The 15,048-nt window shown below is 38.1% G+C and overlaps 1 pseudogene; it reads right to left on the bottom strand.

The window, feature by feature from the left end:
* Positions 1–1,601: 1,601 nt before the first annotated feature.
* LOC122469139 lies at positions 1,602–14,758 on the bottom strand (annotated as a pseudogene).
* Between the last annotated feature and the right edge of the window lie 290 nt (positions 14,759–15,048).

Here is a 15,048-nt window from a genome sequence, read left to right as displayed (position 1 = left end):
AGTGCGTGTGTGTGTGTGTGTGTGTGTGTACAAATTTCTTAACTCTGTCCCTGGAAAGGAATAGCAACTCCCTAATAGAAATGACCACACCCAACACCCAGGTCTTCCTTCTCAGTACCATTCCCCACTGAAGAAATCAGAGATCCTTGGGAAAACAGCTGATTCCAGAGCTCAGATGGAAAAAGTAAATGATGAGCCTGGAACATGGTGTTCAGTCATAACTAAGGAAGGGCTCCAAAAAAAAAAAAAAAAAAGTCACATGTCAAAAGGAAGCCAGTTTGAAGAGGTTCCCACTGGCTAAATCTGAGACAATTAGAGTACTAAAATAGAAGAATGAATTAAAACCTATGAAACAACAGAGAAATCCATTATATAAATACATAAATATTTAGATAGATAAATGGAGAAATTGAAGGTTTGATGAGGAACAGAACATTTACATAATCTTAAAGTACATCCCCTCAAAATATTCACTAATTACTAAGGAAAACACACTAAATTTACACTGGAGAAGTCCAGCAAACACCTTCAGGATCAAGTGATCTAAGCTAACATCACCAGTAATGAAACAAAGCAAAATGTGTCTGCTGACAGACCACCATGAGCCACAGGACCACTTCCATGATATCCCTGCCAAAGAAACGTAATCCAGATCTACTCATGGGGAGGCATCAGACAAACCCAAACTGAAGGATATTCTATGAAATGACCCATCTGTCATGCTTGAAGGTCCAAACAAAATCACTATTAAAGTGGCTTCATCTTCAAAAAGAAGGTTAACAATAAAATACTTCATATTCATGAAGAGGTAGATTTCCTTGTTAATTAAGGATTATACTCTCTTTTCATCCGCAGTTCTAAGTGGTTTTATACAGCTTTATTACATTTATTTCCCAAGGGTAGCATGCCATAGGGTTTTCACTTGATCTAATAATTCAACTATAGCAGGAGGTAATAGGGTTCTCCAGAAAAACAAAAGCAACAGGATGTGGAGATGGAGATGAGAGAGAGAGAGAGAGGGAGTTAGAGAGAAAGAGATTTATTTTAAGGAATTGACTCACATGATTTGGAGGCTTGGCAAGTCCAAAATCTTCAGGGTAAACCTGTAGTCTTGAAACTCTGGAAGAAATTGCAATTTGAGTCCAAAGGCAGTCGCTGGCAGAATTCTTTCTTGCTTGGGGAGGTTGGTCTTTTTCTATTAAAACCTTCATCTGATCAGATGAGGCCCACCCACACTATAGAGTTAATCTGCTTAATTTAAACTCTACTGACTTAAATGTCAATCTCACTAAAAGATACCTTCACAGAAACATCTAGAAAAATGTTTTATCAAATATCTGAGTCCCAATGCCTAGCCAAGTTGACACATTAACTATCACCCAGGGAAAAAAGAACCACTGTTATTGTTCTGGACATATGTGTAGAATAAGACCGCATCACTTTGGATTCAAGGTCATTCACTTTGGTCTCATGTCATTCAGTGATACATATACTTTTTTTTTTCATGCTGTATTATCTATAATTAAGTATAAAGACTTCCAATTATGTCACCTAGAGACTGTTTAACCCACTGCTCTGTGTAGCCACCAGTCTCTTGTCTCTCTTTTCAGCAATGGTGAGGCAGATACCCTTTCCATGGGGAAGAGAAATCCATGTTTTTTTCCCCTTTACCAATAACAAAAATGTTGGAGAGCCAGGTGGCAAAGCTGTTGCCATTGGCATCTTTCACATGAACTACATCAACAGATGTAGTCTCTCTCTGTTGGTGATCACACCAATTCTTCCCAGGTCAGCACCTCTGGTCACCATATACAGATTACCCGTGTCAAACTTGATGAAATCTGTAATTTCTTCAGTCTCCAAATCAATCTGAATGGTGTCATTCTCCTTGATGAGTGGATCAGTTTAAAGGATGGTGAGAGCATCATGGGTTACTGGATGAGGGATTCCTTTTGTCCCCACAAAGATCTTTCTCACTTTGCAAAACTTACACTTGGCCTCCTGAGGTGTAATCCAACAAACAGCAAAGTGACCCTTGGTGTAACAGATCTTATGGAAACTCTCCCCAGTCTTGTCAATGCTGATGACATCCATAAAACCAGCAGGATAGGTTATATCAGTTTGGACTTGCCATCAATCTCAATAAAACACTGTATGCAGATCTTTACTTCATCTCCTGTTAGCACATACTTAAGTTTGTTCCTTAGGAAAATGATAAGAGGGAGATATTCTCTCATCTTAATGGAGACCAGTAGATGGATGAGGCACATATACACCAGTCAGTTTATCCAACGCCTAATGCTTTGGAGGTGCTATGCGCTTCAGATGCTGCTTGGGACCATGAGTCACAACTGTACTAGGAATGAAAAGTATATGCAGTGATGTATATATTTTTATCTCATGGTGGTTGTTTTCTTTTTTAACCTCGTTTTCATTTTTAGGAGAAAAAACAGCCTTGAGCATCATCAAAGTTTGGGCTCTTTTTGCCACAGTGACTAATGCATTTTGTAATTACCTCATTAGCATAAAGGTGTGTAGGAAAGGTTTTTTCCTAGGCATTCATGGAGGAAGAAAATGTAGGCCCATCTTCTTTTACAGACCTGAATCAAGAAAGGCTACTCTCAGGACCAGGTCTTAAGGGAGCTAACGAAGAGAACTAAGATGTGAAGACATCTTTGCCTAAAGGTTTTCAGCTGATTTTACTTCAAACAGTCTAGTCCATTCACAATAGAAAAGAAAGATCAGAGTTCAGCTGTGGCAGAAATAACCACAAGCTACTCATTCTGTGTCAGAACATGATGCTGTTTCTTCTTCCAGGGACAGAAATGACACTCATATCTTGGATCCAACTTCTAATCATGAAGCCATGAGCAGAAAAATGAAAGCCAGTCTTTCATGGGGCTGATAGATGTCTTTGCCCTCATGGCTTTCTAGTTCTCTGGTTTCTCAGGAATATCAGCTGGGAAAGGATATGAATCTCCAGCAAAACAATCAGGAAAATAGTGAACTGAGCCATTTGATAATCATAATGATGATTAATTAAATATCTGTTTTGTACTAGATGTTTTGTACTAGATGCCATTCTGAGTACCAGGAAGACAAGATGACAAAACATGGCCCTTGCTCCTCAGTCTAGTGAGAGCAATGAGTGAGAGAACTACATGGAAAGAGTTAACAAACACAAAGGGATATATGACTGTCTGAAGGTCTAGAAGGGTTTCACAGAGGAGGTGGCCTTTGACCTTCACCTTGGAAGATGCTTTAAAGCCCAGCAAGAGGAGTAACAGGAAACAGCATTTTAAGTGTGTCTGGGTGGCTCAGTTGGTTAAGCACCTGACTTTGGCTTAGGTCGTGATCTCACAGTTTATGAGTTCAAGTCCCACATCGGGCTCTCTGTTATCAGTGCAGAGCCTGCTTTGGATCCTCTGTCCCTCTTTCTCTTTCTTTCTCAAAAATAAATAAACATTAAAAAAAAAAAAGAAGAGGAAAGAGAGGATTCCAGAAACTTGGAGTTTATTTTTTATTTACTCATTTTATTATTGATTATTGAAGTACTGAATATTCACTTAGAAAATATGCAATGTGCCAAAAAATTTTAAAGAAGCCAAAAACAATGACTTGAAAAAATGACCTATAACTCTGATATCTAGAGGCAATACTATAGCAGTAATTACTTTGCCATAATTCCTTATTTTCTTTTTCTATGCATTTTAATATAAAATTGTGTTTACACTATATTTATAACTTTGTATATTGTTCATTCTTTTTTAAAAAATGTTTATTTACTTTTGAGAGAGAAAGAGAGAGAGAGACAGACCATGAGTGGAAGAGGGGCAGAGAGAGAGGGAGACACAGAATCCGAAGTGGGCTCCAGGTTCCATGCTGTCAGCACAGAGCTCAATTTGAGGCTCTAACTCACAAACCATGAGATCATGACCTGAGCTGAAGTCAGACGCTTAACTGCTTAACTGACTGAGCCACCCAGGCACCCCTGTTCATTCTTAAAAACATGTACTATCACTAAAAAACTTGTTATACCAATATTTGATAGCTTCTTAAAATCTCACTGGATTTACCATAATTGTGTAAGCATTAATCTATTATGGATGTTTGTGCTCCAAATTTTCATTTATATAAAGCATGTTATTGTGTGTCAATTTTTTCCCATTTTGGAAGTGGAAATCCTGGATTAAAGTATATGAACATTAAAGGATACAAAAATACTGATTTGAAGGGGCACATGTACCACAATGCTTATATCAGCACTATCAACAATAGCCAAATTATGGAAAGAGCCCACATGTCCTTGACTGATGAAGGATAAAGAAGATGTGGTATATATATACTATGGAATATCACTTGGCAATCAGAAAGAATGAAATCTTGCCATTTGCCACAATGTGCATAGAACTAGAGTGTATTATGCTAAGTGAAATAAGTCAGAGAAAGACAAATATCATATGATGTCACTCACATGTGGAATTTAAGAAACAAAAAATAAGTATAGCAAATATAAATAAAACACACAGATATTTAAAAATCACTCAGACCTCAATAGGTAAATGGCATGAACCACCAGTTCACGAAAGAGCATAATAAAACATTTAACTTTACTAGAAATAAAAGAAATACAATTTTTCCTATTAAATTATCAAATATTTTTAAAATGATACTATTCTAGTAAGCTATACATTTGAGATTAGGCACTTTACTGAATGTATGCTGAAATCCATTTAAAGAAACAAAACAGATGGGGGCGCCTGGGTGGCTCTGTCAGTTGAGTGACCGACTCTTGGTTTTGGCTTAGGTCATGATCTCACATTTCATGGGTTTGAGCCCCAAATTGGGTTGGGGCTGACAGTGGGGAGCTGACAGTGGGGATCCTGCTTGGGATTCTCTCTCCCTCTCTCTCTGCCCCTCCCCTTCTCATTCATGCACGCATTCTCTCTCTCCCTAAAAATAAGTAAATATTTTTTAAAGTATATGAACATTATTAATGCTCTTGACAACTAGCCATATCTTCTAGAAAGGTTGCAATCATTTAAATTATCACTAGCATGGTATAAAAGTGTCTTTATAATAAAATGCCTATCAACATTGCATAGAATTTTGATGGATACATTCAGCATACATTCAGTATAGTGCTCTAATCTCAAAGGTATAGCTTACTAGAATAGTATCATCTTTTAAATATTTGATAATTTAATAAGAAAAATTGTATTGCTTTTATTTCTAGTAAAGTTAAATGTTTTGTTATGCTTATTAGACTCTTTTGTGAACTGGTGGCTCATGCCATTTATCTATTGAGGTCTGAGTGATTTTTAAAAAACTGTATATTCTATTTATATTTGCTGTAGATACTTTTCTCAGCTGGCTGTTTTTGTTTTTTTTTTTCCATTTTCTCTGTTACAATTTTTGACAACCAAAGCTTTTATTGTTTCTATTGTTTGTGTGGTCAACTTTTTCAATCTTTTCCTTTGTGGTTTCTTTCAAGCAGAATTCAAAATATTTTTGAATTTCTTTGAGACTTCTTCTTTAACTCATGGATTAATTATATGAGTGTTTTTTGATATCCAAATATTTGGGGGATTATCCAGCTATCTTTATGTTATTGATTTCTAGTTTAATTTAATTGTTATCTGGGCATATTCTTTGTATGATTTCTATGATTCTAAATTTATGAAGGTGTGTTTTATGACCAAAAATATGGTTCATATTGGTGAACGATCCCTGTAAGTTTGAGAAGAATGCGCATTCTGTTGGTGTGGATGGAGTATTCTGTACATGTCAATTAGATCTGGTTGATTGGTAGCCCTGCTTAGGTTATCTGTATCCTTACTGATTCACTGCCTGCTTGATATATGAGTTACTAGCAGAGGGGCATTGAAGTGTCCAGCTCTAATCGTGGATTTGTCTATTGCTCTTTTCAGTTCTATCAGTTTTTGACTCCTGTGTTTTGATGCTCATTGTTAGGTGTATCTATGTTTAGGGTTGTACTGTCTTCTTGGAGAATTAAACCCTTTATCATGTGTATAATATCATGTATATAAGGCCCCATTTTATTCCTGATAACCTTCCTTGCTCATAAGTTGGCTTTGCCTGAAATTAATAGAGATACTCCAGCTTTCTTTGATTAATGTTAGCATGTTATGTCTTTCTTTGTCCTTTACTTATAATCTATCTGAGTGTTTACACATAAAATAGGTTTCTTATAGTTAGGTCTTATTTTTTTTAAGCCACATTGACCATCTCTGTCTTTAATTGGTGAATTAAATTGGTGAATTAATATTCAGACTTTCAAAGTAAAAGCATAGTAGGGTTCCTGGAGATAAAGACCACCAAAATGTGGGGGCTTCCCCCCCAAACTGTGGTCCCCAGGATTTTCTCACTCATATTAGTCCACAATTCAGCCTCTGGAAACTCATTCAAAATTACCATTTAACTGTATAATTCTTTTTTTTTTTTTTTTAAGTTTATTTTTGACAGAGAGAGACAGAGCACAAGTAGGGGGAGGGGCTGAGAGAGAGGGAGGTACAGAATTCAAAGAGGCTCCAGGGCTCTGAGCTGTCAGCACAGAGCCCAACGTGGGGTTCAAACTCACGAACCGATCATGACCTGAGTTGAAGTTAGACGCTTAACCGACTGAGCCACCCAGATACCCTAAATATACAACTCATAATTGACCAATGTCAATGGAAATTTAGAGAAGGAGATAATGACTCAACACCAAAAAGATCATTTGTTTTCAGATACAGAACTGTGGTATAAGCATTGCGTCTAACAAGTCTCTATGAAGCATCCCTATAAAATAGATTTGTTTCTATGGACACTAAGAAACACTTTGCCTCCACTTTACACTTACAGAAGACCTCACAGAGCCAAGTCCTGGGAGCAGAGAGCCAAGCAGAAGTGATTTGCAAAGCAGAGTGGCCTTTCCTGCAGCCGCTTGAGCTATGCATCTGGGGAGCGCGGCTAGCTCTAAGCGCTTCTCAAAAAACAGCAAACTAAGCATGAATTTTATTTCTTATACCAAAGCACCCTCCCTTTATCCTGCTTGTGGCTTTGTCTGTATCTATTTCAAGCTACTCAGTTTACAGATCTAGCCAATGTCACACCATGTCATTATGCCATAAAAGAATTTCACGGTTCCTGTGTATACCTCCTACCTTCTGACTGCAGCAAGTGAAGAAAGATTCCAGTCCAGTTTAGAGAGCACAGTAAGAATCAGGACAGCTCTGAGTGAAGTCGACTGAACAGCCTCTCACCACTCACCAATAGGACAACTAAGTGCATTGTGCTAATTATATTACTGCAAGACTCAAGCCACAACAAAACAACAGTAATCCAGACAGTGAGGTACTGGCTTAAGGAAAGACATATAGATCAATGGAATAGAACTAAGAATCCACAAATAAACCCTTATGTTTCCATAAGGATGTCAAGACAATTCAGTGGGGAAAGAATAGTCTTTTCAACAAATAATGCTGGGACAACTGGATGTTCAGATGCAAAAGAATAAAGTTGGGCCATTATTTCACAAAATACAAAATAAAAAATTAACACAAAATTAACACAACATTAAAGACTTAAATGTAAAAGCTAAAGCTGTAAAACTCTTAGAAGAAAACCTAGGCATAAATCTTCATCACCTTGGATTAGGCAGCCATTTCTTAGATACAACACCAAAAAGCACAAGTGACAAAAGAATAATAGACTTTATCAAAAATTGAAACTTGTAGGGGCGCCTAAGGGCTCAGTCGGTTAAGTGTCTGACTTAGGCTCAGGTCATGATCTCACAGTTTGTGAGTTTGAGCCCCACCCCCACCTTGGGCCCTGGGCTAACAGCTCAGAGCCTGGAGCCTGCTTCAGATTCTGTGTCTCCCTCTCTCTCTGCCCCTCCCCCACTTGTGCTCTGTCTCTCCCTCTCTCTCAAAAATAAATAAACATTAGAAAAAAATCAAAACTTGTATGTTTCAAAGGATACAATCAAGAAAATAAAAAGAGGGGAGCCAGGGTGACCCAGTTGTTAAGCTTTCGACTTTGGTTGATGTCATGATCTCATGGTCCGTGACTTCAAGACCCACATCTGGCTCTGTGTTAACAGCTCAGAGCCTGGAACCTGCTTCGGATTCTGTGTTTCCCTCTCTGCCCCTCCCCCACGTGCACTCTGTCTCTCTCTCTCTTAAACAAATAAACATTAAAAATAAATAAAGAAAAATAAAGAACAATAAAACACAAGGAGTGGAAAAAGATATATATTTATAAATCATATATATATAATTAAGGAATTGCATAATGAATGCATAAAGAAGTCTTATAATTCAGCAACAAAATAAAAATAATCCTTGAGGGCCACCTGGGTGGCTCAGTCAGTTAAGTGTCTGATTCTTGATTTTGGCTCAGGTCATGATCTCACGGTTCGTGAATTCAAGCTCCATGTCTGGCTCTGTGCTGACAATGCAGCCTGTTTGAGATTTTCTCCCTCTCTCTCTGCCCCTCCAGCACCCCCTTCTCAAAAATAAATAAATAAACTTAAAGAAAAACATTCTTGAACCCAAATCTTGGTTTTTAATACCATTCTTCGGTGGCATCAATAAAACGAACAGGACTCCTTGGAGAAATGGTTGCTTCTAAAACTGCAAGAAATACCGTACACAAAATGGCCCTGGAGCATATTATAGTGCCAGAAAGTAAGGAAGTGCTCACACACACACACACACACACAATGATGGGGATATGTCAAAGGGACCCAGGAACCAACTGAAAAGGCTCTCAATGGCTTAAGTTGGAACAGTTGAGCAATACGAGAGATAAAGTAGTATTGCATTATAAACCAAAATATAAAGTAAATATCTATGAGTTCATATAACTATAAATAGATGATAGCTAGATAGCTAGATAGATGATAAGAAGAGACAAATCTCATGCACAGAGGAATACCAAATAATTTATGTAGATATTCTTCCCTCAAGAGGTGATGCATATCTCCCTACTCCTTAGATGTGGGTTGTGCATAGTGATTTCCTTGCAAAGAGTACAGTATGGAAACGGAGAGGAAAGAAGCTGTACAAACACTATCTCAGGCAGGTCTCAACATTAATTAGCATCAACAATGATAAGCCATGTCATAGAATATGATGAAAATAGCACTTCACCTCTGTGAACTTACTCTGCAAAACACATTATCCCAGTCCAATCATGAGAAAAAACATCAGAAAATCCCAATAAAAGAACATCCCCTGAAACACTTGACCAGTATTTCTCCAAAGTGTTGAGGTCATCAAAACCAAGGAACATCTCAGAAACTGCCACAGACAAGAGGAGTCTGAGACATGACAACTAAATGCAGTGTGGCGTCCTGGATGGGATCCTGGAATAGAAAAAGGACATTAGGTAAAAGCTAAGGAAATCTGAATAAAATACAGATTTAGTCAATAATAATGCATCAGTATTGGTTGCCTGATTGTAACAAATGTATCATAAGATGTTAATAAAAGGAAAACTAGGTAGAGGGTATACAGGACTCCCTGTACAATCTTCACAATTTTTCTGTAAATCTAAAACTGTCCTTTAAAAGTTTATTTTAAAAAGACACAATATACAAAGTTTAGAAACAACGCAGTTTAAAAACGGGCAAAGATCTGAAAAGACATTTGGCAGAAAGAGTACACAAATGACCAATAAGCACATGAAAAGATGTTCAACACCATTTATGTATAGGGAAATGCTAATTAAAACCACAATGAGATATCACATCACTCCCACTAGGATGACTATATAATTAAAAAGGTAGACAATATCAAGTGTTGAAAAGGATGCAGAGGAAACGGAACTCTCATACATTTCTGGTAAAAATTAAAATCCTGCAACATAGGGGCACCTGCGTGGTTCAGTCGGTTAAGTGTCTGACTTTGGCTCAGGTCATGATCTTACAGTTTGTGGGTTCAAGCCCTGTGTCAGGCTCTGTGCTGACAGCCTGGAACCTGCTTCAGATTCTGTGTCTCCCTCTCTCTTACCACCTCTTTCATCCATCCCTACCATCCCTTATGGTAATTATCAGTTTGCTCTCTAGAGGTAAGAGTCTGTTTTTTGGTTTGCCTCTTTTTTTCTTTGTTTGTTTTGTTTCTTAAATTCCACACACGGGTGAAATCACATGATATTTGTCTTTATCTGACTTATTTCACTTAGCATTATACCTTCTAGGTCCATCCATGTTGTTGCAAATGGCCAGATTTCATTCTTTTTTTTATGGCTGAGTAATATTCAATTGTATCCATATACCGCTTTTTCTCTTTCCATTCATCTATTAATGGACACTTGGGATGCTTCCATAATTTTGGTTATTGTAAATAATGCTGTAATAAACATAGGAGTAAATATATCCTTTTGAATTAGGATTTTCATATTCTTTGGGCAAATATTCAGTAGTGTAATTACTGGATTATATGGTAATTCTATTTTTAAATTTTTTGAGGAACCTCCATACTGTTTCCCCCAGTGGCTGCACCAGTTTGCATTCCCAACAACAGTGCACAAAGGTTTCATTTTCTCTGCATCCTCGCCAACACTTGTTATTTCTTGTGGTTTTGATTTTAGCCATTTAAACAGGTATGAGGTGATATCTCATTGTGGATTTGATTTGCCTTTAAAAGGAATAAATATTAATATATGCTAATACATTAATGAATCTTGAAAACATTATGCTAAGTGAAAGAAGCCAGAGATAAAAAAGCTATATACTTTGTATGATTCTACTGTTATGAAATGTCCAGAGCAAACAAATCCATAGAGACAGAAAGCAGATTAATAGTTTCCAGAGGCTGGAGGAGTGGGAAATGAGCAATAACTATTAGTGGATACAGAGCTTTTGGAGGGGGGTGGGTGGTGATGAAAATTTTCTGGAATTCAGTAGTGGCAAAATTTTGTGAACATACTAAAATACACTGAAATCTAAAGAGTTATACACTTAAAATTGATCAACTAAGAAAGATAAGTTTTAAACTGTACTATGAATTGTCCTGACCATTTTCCTCCAAAGAAAGGAGGAAGACACGTGATACATATGTTATTTACAGAGAAATGAAGGCACCAAGTGGACAGCTGTGCTGTCATCATCTCGATCAGAAATTACTGGGCTCCTGCTTTAGGTAGGACATGGATGAACCATGTTCTTACGGAAAGTAACGCAGGAAAAGACATTCTTTCCCTTCAACGATTGGGGGTTCTAGGATTAACACAGAGGTCATTTCTATTAAAATAAACAACTAATGGAAGCTCGGTTGACTTTGACCACTTATTTAGAAAACTGCAAGCTCATTGTGATTTCTCATATCAGAATTGTCTGTTAATGCAGCTGAAAACATTAGATCTACTCTGTACTCACCATTTATATAGCTGCATAGAGTAGCCCCCACTTCTATGGACAAATGGAATAAAATCCCAGAAGTCAGGCTTGAGCAACAAACACCTACAACAAATGATGCTTTTTTGTTTGTTTGTTTGTTTGTTTGTTTGTCAAGGTCAAAGAATCAATGCTTCAAGCATGAGTCTTTTTTAACTGGGGAGAGAAGGGAGGCTACCTGGTCTCCCATTTCTGAGGAAAACAATATAAGAAAAGAAGTAGGAGCACCTGGGTGGCTCAGTCGGTTGAGCATCCAACCTCGGCTCGGGTCATGATCTCATGGTTTGTGAGTTCGAGCCCCGCGTCAGGCTCTGTGATGACAGCTCAGAGCCTGGAGCCTGTTTCGGATTCTGTGTCTCCCTCTCTCTCTGCCCCTCCCTCACTTGTGCTCTGTCTCTCTCTGCCTCTCAAAACTAAAATAAATGTAAAAAAATTTTAAAAAAAAGTATGGCTTAAATCTCAATTTTCTTCTTTATTGATTTTTAAGTGTACGACTCAGTAGATTTTATTTATTCACAAAGTTGTGCCACTATCTAATTCCAGGAAATTTTCATTGCCTCCAAAAGAAACCCTATCCCCATGAGCAGTCATTAAAGCAATGAAGAAAATGCACATGACAGCATGAAGCTTCCCTCACAGTGCAGGGAGAGACCATCACGTGTCTGACCTGCATTCTCAAGGGAGGGGAGAGAGCCACAGGAAACAGCCATTGTGTCAATGACTCCAAATCAAATCAAGGGCTTGTCTAATTTGTTTTCCCTGTATGTTTTTTTCTTCTCTCCTGCTCTTTTCCTATCTCTGCAATCTCTCCTCTTTTGCCGTGACCATCTCTCCCACTCTACCCTCTCTCCTTTACTCTCTTTTTCATGCTCAGACATACTGAGACTTCATGGATTCTTCTCCTCTTCTCCATTTCCACCTCCTTCTCTAAGCCCTTTTTTCTCTGCTCATCTCAAAATGTTGATGTTTTATGTCCGTGTGTGTGTGTGTGTGTGTGTGTAAAAATAAAAGCAGAAGTAAGTTAGTCTATGTGACTCTCCGCTTGGCTAAGAACAACAGGAGCTACAAATGTCCCTTAAGTATTAGTCCCCTCTTCTTAAAATCAGGCAGAAGTGTTTGGGTAAACAAGAAAAGACATGCAGAGTTACAGAGGTATTCAGTACTAGAAAAGGAAAATCTCCTTTCTCTAGATTATGGCTCAAGGCCGAGTTATTCCCTGTGACTAGAGGTTAGTTACTCTGTATTTGCCATAAGTAAACTGATTTTTTGGGGGGGGAGGGTGATTTTTTAAAAGATCCATAGATGACTGAATCTCTGATTAAATAAAATCTCTGATAAACCATAAAGAAAGAACAACAAATGAATGTACTATATATGCTTATTTTCACAAAGAAAAGTTACCTATGCTTTTCAAAAGGTGACAGTGTGAACTTGGGAGCACAGCATTGCACGTGACTGGGAAGCTCTCCAGCTATGTGTCCTCTCAGCGCCTCCAGGGAGCAAGGCTCTCAAAGGTATGAGCGCCCCGGCCTGCTGAGGACACTGCAACACTCCTGCCCTCTCAGTGTGGTCAGCATACAAGGTAAGTTCTTTTAAGTTTTTTCTTAACTCAAAGGTATAGTGTTGAGAGAAAAGAGACTAGATTCAGAGGGAAAATTAGAAACGACCAAAGCTGCAAGAGCAGGACAGGAATGCCTTTGAGCCAAGCAGAAACATGGACCAGTAGCCCTTTGTGAGCTCTCTGTAAGGGAAGGGCTCAGCTTCTAAAACAGTGTAACTATTCATCTTTAAAACACCACAAAAATTTAAAACACCCTGTATTTCCAAGTATATTCATGTATCTTCTAAGGTGAACAACAACAACAAAAAATGTAACTGCAATCCCCCATGTCTATCCTGTTTCCTCACCAAAGCTTCTCCTGGTAGAAAACCTGGAAGCACTCATCACAAATATGTCTCTTTTCTTTCTTTCTTTCTTTCTTTCTTTCTTTCTTTCTTTCTTTCTGTCTTTTTATTTATTTTTAAGTAGGCTCCTGTAGAGCCCAGTGAGAGGCTTGACCTCACCACCCTGAGATCAAGACCTTGAGATCAAGACCTGAGCTGAAGTCAAGAGTTGGACGCTTAACCGACTGAGGCACCCAGGCATCCCCACAAATGCCTTTATAATGCCATGCTGTTGCAATTTTAAAAAGAAAGGTGAGTAGGCACAATGGACCCCACACACACGAAGGGCAGTAGCCTACAGCAAATCCCAGTGGCTCAGAGCCTTGGGTCCCCCAACAATGATTTAGAAGCACTGGACTGGAGCATTTCTAAGGTACCACCAGGTGCTATAATTTTATCATCTTATTAAGCCATATAATTGGTAGCAGAGCTTATAAGCTTTAAAAAATGATAGATTATAGATGATAGATAGATAGATAGATAGATAGATAGATAGATATAGATAGATGATTCTCTTGTATACTCAGTCTCTTTTATGCAGATGTACAAGTAGGCAACAGTATAACAATATTAATGAATGCTAAAACCCACAGTGTTTCCATAAGAAGTAACTCAAATGTTGAAATAAACTAACCCACCTCTACTTACCCCCCCCCTCAAAATTACCATCTGACAGTTTTAAACATTCTCTTTACTGGAAAGGTTTTTTAAAGGTTTTTATTTAGAAAGATTCATTCCATATAGGTTTAGAGAATGATCATAATGTATGGAGCCAGAGACCATGAAGTCCAAGTTCAGGCACAGTTCTCAGAATTTTTAGGAGGAAGGGGTAGGTAGCCACCAGTAATTCCTCTTAAATTATAGGACAATGTGCCTGCCATATTGTAGATGCTCAAAACTGTTTTGTTGAATTAGGACAGAACGTAATACAGTGAACACAAACATAAAGACCCTTGAACATACAGAATTCTCATGTACAATCATGTATAACACAATGAATGGAATTTTACCTAATTTGGTATAGTTAGAAAATTTTTCCTCATAACAGTTAAGCTATTCAGAAAGGATTACCTCTCCAGCCATTTTTGGACCTTGCGCATGAAACACGCTGTTTTTCCATGAAGGGATCATACACGATGTTCCAGAGGGCCGCTGCAGACTTGACGTGTGAAGAATCATGGATCTAGAGAGTAATGCAGGGAACAACTTTCCAGCACCTGGGACTCACACAGGATGAACAAATAGACTTGTGGATGTTCTGGGTGAAGAGGTCATGTGGATCAATAGTATAATGTTTAAGGAATGTTTTTTCCATGCTCTCAGGGGCACTTATCCTCACCTTACGGACTGGGATTGGTCCCAGATAGCTGTGTCAGCCAATCCAAACACGAATGGACTTGTGCTGTTCCCCATTTTGTGCCCCTTCAGACTGACCTCTTCTTGGCCTTTTGGACACTAACCATATGGTGAAATGGAGATACAGTTCAATTGTTCTCACCTTGACTGCTATTTAGAGGTCTAGATTTCAAGATTATTCCTGTATGCTAACAAATATACCTTGGGCTTATTTATTTTTTTGTTAGTGCCCATACTCTTTTCTACTCATGCTCCCACATTTCTGATAGACTCTGAAGTGTCAAACTAGGCATATTTTTAAAGCAGTTATTATAAATAGGTCATGAGAGGCAACCAAGGAAAATGTC

Source organism: Prionailurus bengalensis, chromosome B1 (genome assembly GCF_016509475.1).
Source record: "Prionailurus bengalensis isolate Pbe53 chromosome B1, Fcat_Pben_1.1_paternal_pri, whole genome shotgun sequence".
In the NCBI taxonomy this organism is placed as follows: Eukaryota; Metazoa; Chordata; class Mammalia; order Carnivora; family Felidae; genus Prionailurus; species Prionailurus bengalensis.
Note: the sequence above shows the minus strand (reverse complement) of the source record. Positions and strands in the feature narration are given on the sequence as shown.